Source organism: Coturnix japonica, chromosome 1, assembly GCF_001577835.2.
Source record: "Coturnix japonica isolate 7356 chromosome 1, Coturnix japonica 2.1, whole genome shotgun sequence".
NCBI lineage: Eukaryota > Metazoa > Chordata > Aves > Galliformes > Phasianidae > Coturnix > Coturnix japonica.
In genome coordinates this window covers 22,335,921-22,350,880 of record NC_029516.1, presented here as the reverse complement: position 1 = coordinate 22,350,880, position 14,960 = coordinate 22,335,921, and positions in this window count along the sequence as shown.

Genomic DNA, 14,960 nt, shown 5'->3' with positions numbered 1-14,960 from the left:
TTGTTTTACACCATATTTTTCATACCATGCTTATGCACCACTCTGCTGAGCAGATATTATAAAAGAGACTTATTCATAAAGTGTAACATACATGAACTGTACACTAGTATCTTTCAGACAGGATTCAGACTATCATGTCCTCATTTTAAGAAAAACTAAAGTCTCTACCACCTGAATGAGAACACGGGAACTCTGTTCAACATCCATATATTCAGTTACAAACAGTAAATCAGAGACCACAGTGAGATCAGACAATTTTACTCATCTAATCAATATTCTCAATGATATTTTCTACAGAAGTTTAAGATCTCTCCTCCCCACCCCCTTGCTTAGTTTTACACTACCCCCAATAGCTGGGTCAGATTTTATGAGCGGCCTTTCTGAAAGCTGGAAGAGCCTTCTCTGGACAGAAGCCACCTGCTTGGAGCGCTCAGCTCCCTCACGATCTGAAATGCTTCCCAGTGTTTTTTACTTCCCAGATGTTTTACAAATCCCAACCATTTAAGCATTAAATGATAGACTGGTAGAGTCTCCAGGGAATTTCTATTTAGCGGCAAAGCACGGCTGAGATGTAGGCCGTGTCAGTCAGATACAGACAGCACTGATGCTTTGCTTTATCTGCAGTTTGCAATGCCACTGTTATATTTTTTGTGTACATGAAAGGTATCCCAAACTTTTGATGCTTATGTTGTCGAGTGAGTTTTCTTTAAATACAAATGGAATACATAATGCATCCTCTCACAGATCAAAGCTATGCTAGAGAATATGAGCGATGTCCCTCATTCTACAGTGATTTATATTTCCAGACAAGGGGAAACTGATAAAAGGCAGCTTAAAGAGGCAAATCCATCCTACTGCTGCGATCAGCTGAGATAATGTCAGTACATTGTTCAGCGTGGAGCTATTATCCAATAACAGGCACAAAGGCAAACAACTCAAAAATCAGCCACTCTGAGAAGAACCGGTTGAGGAAATTAACACCAAAATCACCCGTGATTAAGAAATGCTGTAATACTGAGAGAATTCCCTGATAGAAACCTCATCACAAAAGCCTCCTTCTTCCCTCCCTTTTTTGATGCTCTTAGTTAAGCACTCCTTTGTTTAAACAGCTAGTGGTAATTTTCTCCTGCTATGATAAGGCCTAATGCCAAGAAAGCTGACCAGAGAATGAGCAGAAAGGACCGATGTAGGAGATAAGAGCTTTCCTTTGTAACCATACTAGTAAGTATAACAAATAAATACTACTACCAAGTTTGGAAATGGGATTTTCCTCATCAATACATTTCAGAGCACTCCAACAGAGATGTAAAGCTGAAGGAAATGTCAGGAAGTCACTCAGCCCACCCTCCGTCATTCAGAGCAGATGGATGCACCTGAGCTGCTTTGGCAAATGTTGGTCTAGCATGTTTTCTTAAAAAATAACTGCTCAAGCTACAAGGATTTCAAGACCTCATTGTTTGTGTAGCGCTAATGTTCTCCTGGACAGCTTTTCCAGATCTCCCCCGCTGCAGCATAAGGGTTAGGGTCAGGGTGCCAGCTTCTGCTTTGCCCAAATTCTGTATACACAGCAAACAAATAACTGTCACATCATTTGCAGAGAACTTTTAACAGAATAGATCCTGTTGTAGTCTTTTCTAAGGTAAAAGGTCTTCTCCAACTCTTACTTATATGCCATCTTTTCTGAACAAGTTAGTTTTCTTCTCGCTGGGTCCTCCCACTTTATCCACATTTCTTAAGTGTGGTACTGAGGATGAACTCGGAGCTCCCCAGACTTCTCAGTGCCTCATAGAGCAATGAGGTCAGAAGCTCTGGTGCTCGTGGCTTAAGTAAACCACCAGTGATACAGCCCAAATTGTCTGGAAAATCAAAGTACTACAGACCATGACTTGTTTAGAAGTTTTGTCCACACATACACGCAGATCAAAAACTATTGCAGTAGGTGTTAGCAGGGCAAATTAATCACTTCTTTGAGAATCTTTCAGGTTATACAAGTTAGGTGGGTCTGCAAGTCTCTGAGTCGTCTATTTTCTCTTATTAAGTGTATATCCTACACTTATCTTGGGACAACATGCCTTCACCAACTCATCCTTTTGTGCTCACCTCAGTTGAACCATAGCAGGCAGGAAAACTGCCTCACTGTGAGGACAGCTTTCACCAAGGAGAGTGATGGCAAAGCCGAGAGCTGGGACTCAGTTGCATCCCCAGTCCATATGTGCATATGTATTCTGTTATTTCGCACTTGTTTTGTCTCCATTTTAATTAACTTTGAATAGCTTGCATAACTCAACCAGCCAGCTGCAGAGAACCAGAGATCTCTGCTTTTTAAACAGTGCTGCAAAATCGCAGAATTTCTTCAGCACTCTCTTGTGAGATGGGTCAGATGGAGCCCAGGACAAGGGTAAGGAGCACTGGAGAACCACGAACACAAAAGAGACGCTGACTGTGCTGCGGTAGGAAGTTAGAATACTTTGAAAGATGGAATCATCAGCCTTTGGCAGGAGGTGTGCTGACATTCACTGTTTGCAAGGTTACACGGACACCGTTGCCAGTCTCTTCCACAAATCAAACCTCACACAGGGGAAAACATCCAGGGGCCCCAGCGGGTGACTCTCAGACGTGTGCCACTCACACTGCCAGAGACAGCACTCAGCAGGTGAGGGATGCAGAAGCAGCCCTCTCAAAATCACAGAAGTGGTCCTTTCCTCTCTAGTGCCTTCACAGTGATAAACTCATACAGCAATAAAAACTCATGCATGTGCTCACTGAACTTCAGCTCCCTCTACTGTAAGTATATCGTTCCATGCTACTGTCCCATCCCACCTCCCAAAACAGCCAGTGTTCCCAAATGCTCATTAGAAACACTGCTCTGAAGCAGCAGGGAAAAGAAATGCATCCTGCAGAACAGACAGGCAGAAAGACAGCGTGGATTTTTCTTTTCAGATCTTGCGGTTGCAGTAATTGGGTTTTCAATCTTTCTGTAAGTTGCAAATATCTGTCTCTAGTTTGTCTCAAAACGAGAATAAATTTCATGATCTTAATCTAATATTTTGCAAACTACTGTAGACTGCAGTCTATGGATGGCTCTGCTGCAGGAACTGCAGCCTCGCCTTTATTAGTCACAAGATTTATTTGTGACAGGAAATGTAATGGTGTGGACCCTAAACCCTGCTGATCGTTATCCTACTTAGAATGTTTTGTCTTCCTGAAAAGGTTAAAAATCCGACAGGGCTTGGTAGCTGATGGCCGTGCCTATCTGTACTGAGGGCTATTCTTGGTTCCAGCAGAAATTAGAGATGTTTGCAGCAGAGCTCAGTAACGCAGCGCCATTAACTGATAAGACTTGCTCAAAAGCAGGACTCAAAAGGACAGAAATTGCTGTTCGTCCCAGTCTGAATTTAATTAACAGTTTCAACCCAAAACTATGAAATGGTGAATTTTTTTCAGAGACTGTTAAATGGTGTGGGCTTTTTGTATTAATTTGGCTTTATTTTTTTTTTAATGTTAGACCAAACAAAAGTTTAATTTCAAATTAAATCATTGCTCATGGTTTTGCTTGGCATGAGATCCAATTAAATGATCAAAGTATCGCAAGTCAGCCAAGAGATGAAGGAAGATGAGGAGAGCAGAGAGGCCCTGCGACTTGCACAAGAACGGAACAGACAACCGGAGCCTCTGGTGAAATCGTAACGTAATGGAGAGCACAGACACCAGATCAGAAAGAATCCCAGCAACTGAGGAAGTGATCAATAGCCTATCCATGAAAATGGCCCATTTATTGATTGTAAAATAAAATAAAATAAAAGGAGCAGGAAGAAGATATTAAAGTAATAGCACGGGGATTAAGATCTGAGTGCCGGGACTCTAATTTGTTTGAATGCTGAAGAACAAGGAGAAGGAAAAAGATAAAAGAGAGAACGGATGAAACTATGATCAAGACAGGTCAGCTCAGAGACAAGGAAGCATGAAGGGATGGGCTGAAAGCACTGGGAGTGGAGGCAGCATACATCTTGAAGAAAGGGATGAGAGGTGGTCAGAGCTGGCCTATACAAGGGAAAGGGGCAGCAGCCAGGAGCCCAGCCTGGCAGGTGACCCTCACATGTGGGGCAGAAGGATTGCAGAATCCCCAGCTTCTGGCAGCATCCTGTATCCCATTGTACATAGAACCACAGAATGGCCTGGGTTGGAAAGGACCACAATGATCATCCAGTTTCAAGCCTCTGCTATGTGCAGGGTTGCCAACCACCAGACCAGGCTGCCCAGAGCCACATTCAGCCTGGCCTTGAATGCCTCCAGGGATGGGGCATCCACAACCTCCTTTGGGCAACCTGTTCCAGTGCATCACCACCCCCTGTGTGAGAAACTTCCTCCTAATATCTAACCTAAACCTCCCCTGTCTCAGCCCTGGACCCTCTACAGTTCCCAAAGGCAGACAATGTCTGAAAAGGGATAAAAAGCAGAAAGTGAGTTTGATCAATTTAATGTCAACTTTGTACCATGCCTTTGATAAGAACAGAATAGTCAAAGCAAATAATGCTGCTTTGAAATAGGAATTGACAGGCCAAAATATAGCAAGTACACAGGAAGAACTTTACCAGAATTATGCCACAACTCATTAATCTGAATCACAGTAATGATGTTGTTTTAAAGTCAGCATCACCATTTCAAAGCAGAAGGTCTTCTGGATCTCCAGCAGCTCATTGTAAACCCCTTACAGCTCATCAGGATCGTTGCTTCAAAAGAAATTAAACTGTCTCCACCCAGTAACTCTGCTGGCATTTGATCTACAATTGGCTCGAAGTTAAAAATTAATTACCCTTCCAACATATTGATTACACGACTATAAACATAAAAGCAGCAGCCCAGAACAATGTACGCTGACCCTCTGTTGGAACAGCATGTTTGTTTTCAAAGGGAAGCTAATTAAGTTCCCCAGAAGAGGGAGACAGCGGTAAAACCAAAACCAACAGTGCCATCTAGTGCACAGCTGTGCTCGTACACAGTGCATTCATTGCAGCAATTACTGGAAGGTTTGGGAAGTGTGATCAGTTTTAACACGCAGCGTTCCGCTGTGTGAAGGCAGCTGGTCTGGGACTATAAGAGCTTTTTAATAGTTTTTAACACCATCCCATGTAAAATCTCGATATTTGGCTGTTTGATCTATTTGTTTTTCTTCCATTGAAACTGTGGTTGAACCACTGCACTCTCCCCTGCATCTCAGGTTTTTGCAGCTGCTGAAATTCTTTTTGCCTTATTTTATCATATTTTGGTTCTTCAGAGAACGTTTCTCTTTTCCTGATCTGCCGATATTTATCTTCACACTGGGAGACTCGCACATTCAGGAGGACCTGTATGACTTGAATGGCAAATAACTACCAAAGAAGAGCAAATCAGGGAAATGGTTTCAAACTAAAAGAGAGGGGAGCTTGGACTGGATACAAAAAAAAAGACTTGTTTGTTTGTTTTTATTAGAAGGGTAGTGAAGCATTGGAACAGGTTGCCCAGAGACATGAGGGATGCTCTGTCCTTGGAGACACTCGAGGCCAGGCTGGATGGGGCTCTGAGCACCCTGCTGGAGCTGTAGGTGTCCCTGTTCACTGCAGGGCAGTTAGACTACATGGCCTTTATGGTTCTTTCCAACTCAAGTGATTCTATGATTCTATAAATGCATTTGATCAGTGCTGTTGCTGTGAATTGACTGAAATGAAGTCCTACGTCAACAATAGCTCTCAGATTTCCAGACTGCTGGTGCTTCAAGGCAATTACACTGGAACATTTATTGTTGTCTTTAGATGGTATCTTTATAATATGATCTCAAATAGTTTGGATAAGAATCTCTGGATATCCTTCATGGCTTTTTATTACATGCATATATATGGATACCAGCAAGCAAAAATAGAAAGAAATAAGAAATGGGAGGAAGGGAGGGAGGAAAGGAAGGAAAGGAAGGAAAGGAAGGAAAGGAAGGAAAGGAAGGAAAGGAAGGAAAGGAGGGAAGGGAGGAAGGGAGCTTGAGGGAGGGGGGAGGAGAGGGAGGAGGAGGGAGGGGACAGGGAGGGAAGGAAAAGGATAGGAAGGAAGGAAGGAAGGAAGAAGGAAGGAAGACGGAAGAAGAAGGAAGAGGAGAACGGAACGGAAGGCAAGGAAGAAGGAAGGAAAGAAGGAGACAGGAAGGAGGAAGGAAGAAGAAGGAAGGAAGGAAGGAAGGAAGGAAGGAAGGGAAGGAAGGAAGGAAGGAAGGAAGGAAGGAAGGAAGGAAGGAAGGAAGGAAGGAAGGGAAGGAGGAAGCGAAGGAAGAGAAGGAAGGAAGGAAGGAAGGAAGGAAGGAGGAAGGAAAGGAAGGAAGGAAGGAAGAGAAGGAAAGGAAGGAAGGAAGGAAGGAAGGAAGGAAGGAAGGAAGGAAGGAAGGAAGGAAGGAAGGAAGGAAGAAAGGAAGAAGGAAGGAAGGAAGGAAGGAAGGAAGGAAGGAAGGAAGGAAGGAAGGAAGGAAGGAAGGAAGGAAGGAAGGAAGGAAGGAAGGAAGGAAGGAAAGGAAGGAAGGGAAAGAGGAAGGAGGAAGGATAGGAAGGAAGAAGGAAGGAAGGAAGGAAGGAAGGAAGGAAGGAAGGAAGGAAGGAAGGAAGGAAGGAAGGAAGGAAGGAAGGAAGGAAGGAAGGAAGGAAGGAAGGAAGGAAGGAAGGAAGGAAGGACTTTATTTTCTGTAGAGTAGCATCTGTTTAGGATCTGCTAAATACAGCCCTTGCTGGTGGATATGAATCACCTTTTATCAGATAAATTTAAGCCATTAACTCTTTTCTAACAGTGTGCCATGGGCAAAGCATGAAGGGCTCACTTGTAACTGTTCACCTCAAGCAGCTGGTTGGTGTCCAGCCCCGTGAGGAGTCCTTGCAGCAGTAGCAATTTCACAGAGCTGCTCAGATTTTGCTGTCACCCAATTTTATGCTTCATGCTTCATTTAAGACGCGCCGTCTCATTGACTGATTCAACATTTCCTATTATTAGAAACTATTCCCTTTCAGGAACAGGGAACCCTGGCTTGGCTTCCTTTACCCAAAATTCTTTAGTCTTCACAGCACACCTGGCATTGTTCTTGGCACTCAGTGCTCACTCACTGTATGTTCATTGTCAGCTCTCAGCATAGATTGTCTGATACTACAAAAGAGAGCCCCAAATAAAGGCTGTATGTCCTGCAGCAGGAAGAGACTGAGATCTCCACGCCAATTGCCTCAGTATCCTTTCTGGCCCAAGGACTCATGTTTCACTGTGGGTTTCTGCAGCCACAGCCTGCTGTCTCTAATCTTTAATCCACATGAAACAGAGCAAGTCACGTCCCGGGTGGTGCTGTGCAAACAGATAGCTACAGCACCAAAACAGGAGCGCATCTCTGGGATTTTGCAGTTTAGTCACGACTGAAATTCCTCTCTGTCTCCATCAGTTCCTCTCCTGACATTAGGGCAATTACTCTATTCACGCCCATTGCAATAACTTCACGATTTGTTTTGGTTTTCCTTTTGTTTTGCTTTGCTTGGCTCCCAGAACTCTCCAAACATGTTCATACATAACACAGAACCCTCTGGGGCAGCCTGAGACTTGGCTCATTTCACCCCTTCCCTTCCACCTGACACCCAGGGCAGCAGCAGCCCCATGGCAGCGACTTGCAGGGCTGGCCACAAACTGGCACTCCTCTAGCTCCTGCATTGCACGTTATAAAATCCCATCTTTGTCAAACTAAGAGGGCTGGAATTGTTTTTTGTTTGCTAATAGCCCATTTGAAAAATCCTTGCCTGGAATACAGCCCATAATCAGAGGTAAGCTGTACTGCCCAGAAATTGTAAGGGTCAATAGATCTATTATGTAAGGGCATGAGATCTGTTGCCCCCCCTCCCCAACCACCCTCTCATTTTCCCATTCCTTTCCTATTTCTTTTCTTCCTTTCTGGGCTGGCAAGAGCATCCCCACACACAAGGCAGGGAAGAATAGTGGCAGCAGCAACCTGGTGTGACTAGAAAAGGTTGTAACTATAACTTAAGGCCAAACTCAGAAACAAATAAGCAGTGATGAAGACTTACAAAGTGCCAGAAAGGAACAAACACAGGTTCAACCACCAAAAGCTACATGAGGTAACAGCCAAAATACAACATCCAGGACAGTGCTAGGATGCAAGAGGAAGCTGGACTCAGCTACATCAGGTCTGCAAATACACCCAACGAGGCTGAGAAACAGCTTTCCATGTCATCATGTCAGCAAGCAGTACACAATACAACTCTCCATCTGCGTCTCACCACCCCCTGCCTGTTTCCATTCCGTGCTTTTCATACGTTATCAAAGTCTCACATCCTGCCACCAACCCGTCAATGTCAAATCCTCATGAAAGCGTTTTGTCTTCTCCCATGTCACACTTTAAATACCTACAAAGGGTCCTTTCTTCCTAAACATTATTTTTTATATGAGGGCCACAAACATTTGAAGAAGAGCAGTCAGAATAGAGATCCCTTTCCCACACGCTGGATAATGTTACCTTACAGCTCTGGATATCCCGCTTCTCTTGGTATCTCTTTGTTATCTCATCCTAGTGATCACAACAGGAATAAGAATCTTTTTTTGCCATATACTTTGATCCGATATGAGAGACTGAAAACAGTAGTTCAAAATCTTCTGCTGAGGCAGGAAGTAGCGCACTGTGTTTGCATTAACTTTCCACAGATTGAAAAAAGCCTGGGCTTACCATCCGGAGGGAAAGTGTATGAGGCCTTCCTTCAGCCTAATGAGCTGTACCGCTCAGGGGTATCATTAGAACGGCAGCAATAGGTGTTGAAGTAGGTATAGAAATAGCAAGTATCACTCTAAAAATTGCAAACACTTCTGAAAAGACGTGTGGACTACAGGTATGTACCATTTCCAGGGTAAAAATCCATTTATTTATTTTAGTTCAGAATAGTTCATCTAGATACTGCAAATATTTAGTGAGATATTAGATACTACCAATGGTTCTAATATTTCCTATTGCTGTAAGGGAACCGTTATGTCAGGGACTGAACTAGTGATTGAGCACCTGGTGAAGGAGGTGCCTGGCCCAAGGAAGAAAGGTGCAAGCAATTCATCTGTGCTTCACACCTGAATTGGAGGGTCCACTCCACTCCTCCCTGGGCCAATTTAAAGGCCAGCCTCCAAAAAGAAGGTTGTTATCTGGATGAAGGCCATGCTGTGATGAGTGGTCTGTAGCCAAAGGTCCCTCTCACTGGTTGGGTGAGTTAACATTTCTTCTGTGTGATTATTGATATTCCTAATGATGCTTTGCCTGGTATCACAAAGAATTTATCAGAAGCAATTTCACTGCTTCCAAGAACCACCAATTGCTATTAAGTTCACATAAAATGTGTGTTAAGGAGCCAGAAAGAGGTGATGTTTTTTTTTCAGAGTTAACATGTTTCACTCCTGTATATATGTCTTGAGCAGGAAGAAATGAAAACATCATCATCCGACCTTTAATTTTTTTTGTGTTATTTTTGTTCTGAGTTACCGTTCTTGACCAAAAGATTATTTCCTGGGGTCACTACAATGAGATGTGTTTTCTTTCATGTTGTATTAAGCTCCCACCAGTTGGTTTTCTTACATGTTAAGATACAGGAAGAATGTGACTTATATTTTCCATATCCCAACTTACTGCAACTAAAAAGCCATAATTTTTCTGTTTGTTACATGCTTCCCAGAAAGAGATAAAGCTGTTATCAACATTTATTTGCCACAGACATAATCAACAGTGGAAATACTTTGATGGATTTTTGTTCCATGCAAACTGTTGAATAAAGTCTATCTTCATGAAGCCTCTGGAGTTGCTTGTGGTGGAGTACAAAAGAAGCATGAGACACAATGCTAGATAATTCTCACACTGAACTGTGTTATGCATGTGGTATTAATTGTGCTCTTGCAGTAGATATCTGCACAATTACGTACCTTGGTTCTGTGTAAAACATGCCTCAAATCAAGAAAATACTGTCTTTTGAAGTCAAATGAGGTGTTACCACAAGACAACATGTAGAACCTGCATTTATCTTTGTGCATGCACGCCCAATTGTAGCCTCCTTCCTTGATTTCTGATGGTCTGGTCTTAGCCAAACTGGCCTATGGCTATCATCAGTTTCAGAATTCAAGTGGGTGAAATTCCTCCCCTCTTACATTCATGTAGAGACCTCCCAGTTTCTATAAAACTGAGAACAATGTAATCACAGAATGACCTGGGTTGGAAGGGACCTCAAGGATCATGAAGCTCCAACCCCCCTGCCTGGCAGGGCCACCAAACCTCCATGTTTACTAAATCAGGTTGCCCAAGGCCCCATCCAACCTGGCCTTGAACACCTCCAAGGATGGGGCATCCACAACATCCCTGGGCAGCCTGTTCCAGGGCCTCACCACTCTCCTAGTAAAGAACTTCCCCCTAGTTATAGTCATACCTTGGAGCACTCTGAGTAAAGGACAGTGGAAAAATGACATCCTCAGCATTGCTTTTACATATGAGGCATCACTGTATCATCTACTAAGAGCTGACATGTCCCAAGAAAACAGCTCTTGTGCTATAAGGACAAAAGTAAGTTCTGCTGTATGGAGTTTACATGCCTGTCACAGGTAACTTATATCACTCAGTCTTCTATGAAACAGTGCAGAGAAAAAAAATATTTTAATAGGTGTGTGAGACTTTATCAATACACAACATGGTTAATGCTTTTAAGGAATCTTTCTTTTTTAATTGACTGGGGCATTCTGTGAAGAGTTGCTTATGTTCAAAGAGTGGTTTTTACTGTAATGGTATCAGAGAGCAAACCATTTTAGTGCTATGCACGTCTCATCTTTTAACACTTATTTTGGTATCAAGCTCTTCCAATAATGTATTTTTCACTATATCACGCAAGATGAAATATTAAGGCCCCATACTGTTAAGAAGCTAGAAGTAGCATTGTGTTTGAGCTACACAGGCACAGAAAATCTCAACCATCATATCTGCTTGTATGGTTTATCTTAACTGATTTTTATCATCAGAAATTCATTTCTATAGAGAAGAAAAGAAAAGGAATTTGGGCTCCTCCAGTGAATCTCAACCTCATTATACAAACCAGCACACTTACCATTTCCTGCTGAGAAAAGAATTGCTAAACAATGTCCCATAATAAACAGATCCATTCAGAATACTACACTTTCTTTTTTCAGAAGTGAAAAACTAAACTATAAACAGGAACCAGTCTCAGTGAGAGGGAAGGAAAGGAATTTGTGTGGTTTCTCATGGAGCCCTTCAAATCCTGTTGGCTGCTCTACTCCTGGTGCTCAGCAGTGCTCCAGCTCCTTTGTTTTCCTCAGTTTTATTTGCTTTCTCTTAGCACCACTGCTGCTTTCTCCAGGACCTTCCCTTTCTTCCCAACCTATGTGGGCATAAAGACAAACAAATGCTGTACACCAAAGAAAAGTTAGACTGATTAATGTTTGAGAACTCTCAGAGATGTTTTCATGCACGCAGTTAAAGGCCCTGTTCAACTATTATCGAATGTAGAAACCTCATGCTTTGATTCTCCCACCTCACGTTCCCAACCTCTTCTTGCTTTGCTAATCTTAATCCTGCTCTACCTTTGTAGGCTTCCAATAAAACATTCCTGATGCTCAAGCAAGAGTTATTCTACAGAGAGAACAAAAACTGTTACAAAATCCTTCATTGATAAACATAGGATTTACCTCGAGCATGAGTTCCCCAAGGAGCATAGAATAATGGTGAATTAACTGCCATCTTTTCTCCTTTTAATTAGCCCTGTAACTTCAGCCCTCTGTTTTGCTTTTCCCTCAGTCCATGCCCCTGTTCCTCAGTCCATCACCCTCTTGCCCCCCTGATCTTTTAACGCTGAAAGAGGATTCACCTCTCATAACATAGGCCTCCTATTTAGACATCTGGATCTGAACTCTGCACCTCGTTAGAACCAACAATCTTATCCCAAAGAAGGCATCTTAACTAGGTCAAAAGTATCTCACCCCTGGCAATGCTTATATCTCCCTGTTGATGTAATGAGAGCTCAGGGTCAACAGCTCAAGACTCAGATGTTTACAACTGAAGCACTGAAAAAACTCCCCAAAATAATCTCATTTTAACTGTTCTGATATTCATGGGCCTTCTATTTGACCCTGATCTCTAATCTGTTAACGCCCATTTCAACTTCAGTAACTTCCCTGGTGTTGTTAACAGACAGATCCCCTCCCACTCAAGTTTGCTGTGCTTTCAGCTCTCTTCTCTTTGGCTCTCTCGTGGAGCTACTTGAGTTTCCCTCCATCAGTTGCCAAGCAGGAGAATGAATAAAATGGTTAATGGAATCATACACTGCAACATCGTGGGGGGTTGCTGCAGGATCTTCCTTCCTACCTTCTTCTGCAGCACAGGCCATAGACTTAATTCCTTGCTGAACTGTAGAATTTTTCTTCTAGAAAAGCATCAAATACTTGCTCTACGTTTGCAAGCCCCAGTGCTGCTTTGGCTAAATTGCCCCAATAGTCAGCTACTCTGGCAAGTAAAATCTATGTTTCTTTGTAGTTGAAAGCATCCTGTTTCAATATCTGGTCATGTCACACTCTACTGTATTAAAACATCCTGTTAGCAACTTTCCAATCACATAAAATTTATAAACATTTTAGCTTTCTGTTGATAAACTAACCAGATTTAATTGCTCTCATTTTCCAGTCCCTGATTATTCTTTTTATTACCCTTTTCCAGTTTATCAATGTTCTTGAAACCCTTCAGCTGTATGTGTAACTGTATGTAGCTAATTATGTCTCTTTGAACAACAGCATGCTAACGTACATACGTGTTAATATCGTTCTTTCCAAAGTTCTGTCAAAGCACAAGGCTATAATGTAATTTACTGGACAATCAGTAGCACAGACTAATGTTTAAATTAGAAACTTTTCTACACACACTGAAAAATAAAAGCTAGAAAAAAAGAGATTCCAAATAGTCTGGCAATTTTTCCTGCAAACTTTGATGCTGTAATTTTAACCCTTAGCATCGACCAGCAATCTGGTAATACTGACAATTCACCTAACACCACTAACAGTAAGAATACTTTTAGAACACCGTTTTACTTCACCATAGTGAAACAAGCCATAATCAAATTATTAAAGTATTCTGTAATAAAAGATGTTCATAAGCAGCCAATCACCTTCCTTACTCACCAGTGCTCCATTTCAGAAGGAAATCATGATTTTGTCATCAGAGAATTGTGGGTGAAGTGCTTTTGCAAATCTGACAACTTTATCAAACAACACGTTCAAGAAGTCAAAGGGTGGGTGAAGAAAAAGGTGGGCAAGTAGACAAGATTATAAAAGCTAACACTGTGCCCTTTAAGTGGTTCACGTACTAAAATAGCAAAGATAACAAACGTGTTGGGAGAAGCGTACTGACACCAACACGGTGAGTGAAGATTACATGCTTCAGATTCAACAAAACATCCAATTTTTAGCACCTCTGAAAATCAACACAGTCTGGATTATGTAAGCATTACTTCTTCTAAATTGTAGCTCAGAGCTGCTTAGGTATTTTATTGAGCAGCATTTCATCCTTATCATCTTGTTGCCTCCACTTCTTCGCAGTTGCTGCTGCCATTACAGCCCACTGAACCTCCCTTCAAAGACCTGCAATTTCCTATCTCTGCTGAAGCAGGAGTAGCAGTCAAGACAAAGCTGTATTACCTTCCTTTGGTTAGCTGCTTCTTGGATGCTCAATTCTTGCTCTTTTTCACCCTGCATTTGTGCATTCCTATCTCTGAATATAAACTCTGTGTCACAAATAATCCCACTCTGAATGAGTATACCCCCTTCAGGCTGCCCCTCCGCTGCCATCTTGTTGCAGGGCATCAAAATTTAACAGAATATTGGTGGGAAGTTTCAACCTCTAATGCCACATCACCACCTCCGGTTGTGGGCCAGACTCATGAAAATAGGATACATGACTTTCAGAGAAGCCTTCATAATTCCTAAAACATAGATACTTGTCTATGAAATAAGAAAGGCAAACCTAGGACTGTGAATTTGAATTACATAAGGCAAGATATATAGCTGACTATTCCTGGAGGGGGTGGGATGGAAAAAGAAGCTGAGAAAGCTCCCAAGAATAGAAGCAGAGTAGGAAGCCACCGAGCAAGCCTGGATCGGATCTGAATGCAATGGTAAAATCAGCCCCCAAAACAGCAAAAAAATGTCTACTCTAAATATCAAGCCTGTCATCCAGACAATTGTGACATGCACAGTCATAAACATAAAATACAATGCAAAATTTCAATAAATATTATAGTTGTGAAACTTAATGCTGCAACAATCTTATAAACGTCACTGAAAAAGCCTAAATATCCTCAGACTTCCACAGATGGTGAAGGGCTACTGAGCCATTCTCTTGAATACCTGCTGCAACCTAAAAGATTGTGTTAGCCAAGGAAGGAGCTCAGTCTAAAGTTTGCACTAGAGCTAGACTGCATTATAGCTTTCTTCCCTACATGACTTTAAGCATTTAATGTAAGGATTTACCATTCAACTCTTCTCGAATAAACCTATTTGCTTTAACTGTTAAGATACTGTAAGGTAAAAAGAGAGAACTGGGAGGTTTGCAAAGACCAAATACTGCTCAGAGTCAATACCGAAATAAATGACAAAAGCAGAACAGCAATGTACTTGATTAGTAGCTCTACGGTGTCTGATAAAATTAAATAGACTCAATGGCTGCTTTTCTATTTTATTTTAAATTGCCCTTCTCTCCTTGCATCAGTAAACCACACACTGCTCATCAGACAGACCAGGCGGCCCGGAGTGAGCTCCAATGTGGGATTAGAAATTCACTTAAACTTGGGTTGGCTTGTTAGCAATTGGATGTTTCACTTTACTGCATGTAACTGCAGTGCAAATTAACCTTTGATCGATGTGTAGAGACAGTGGCACATAAAAAA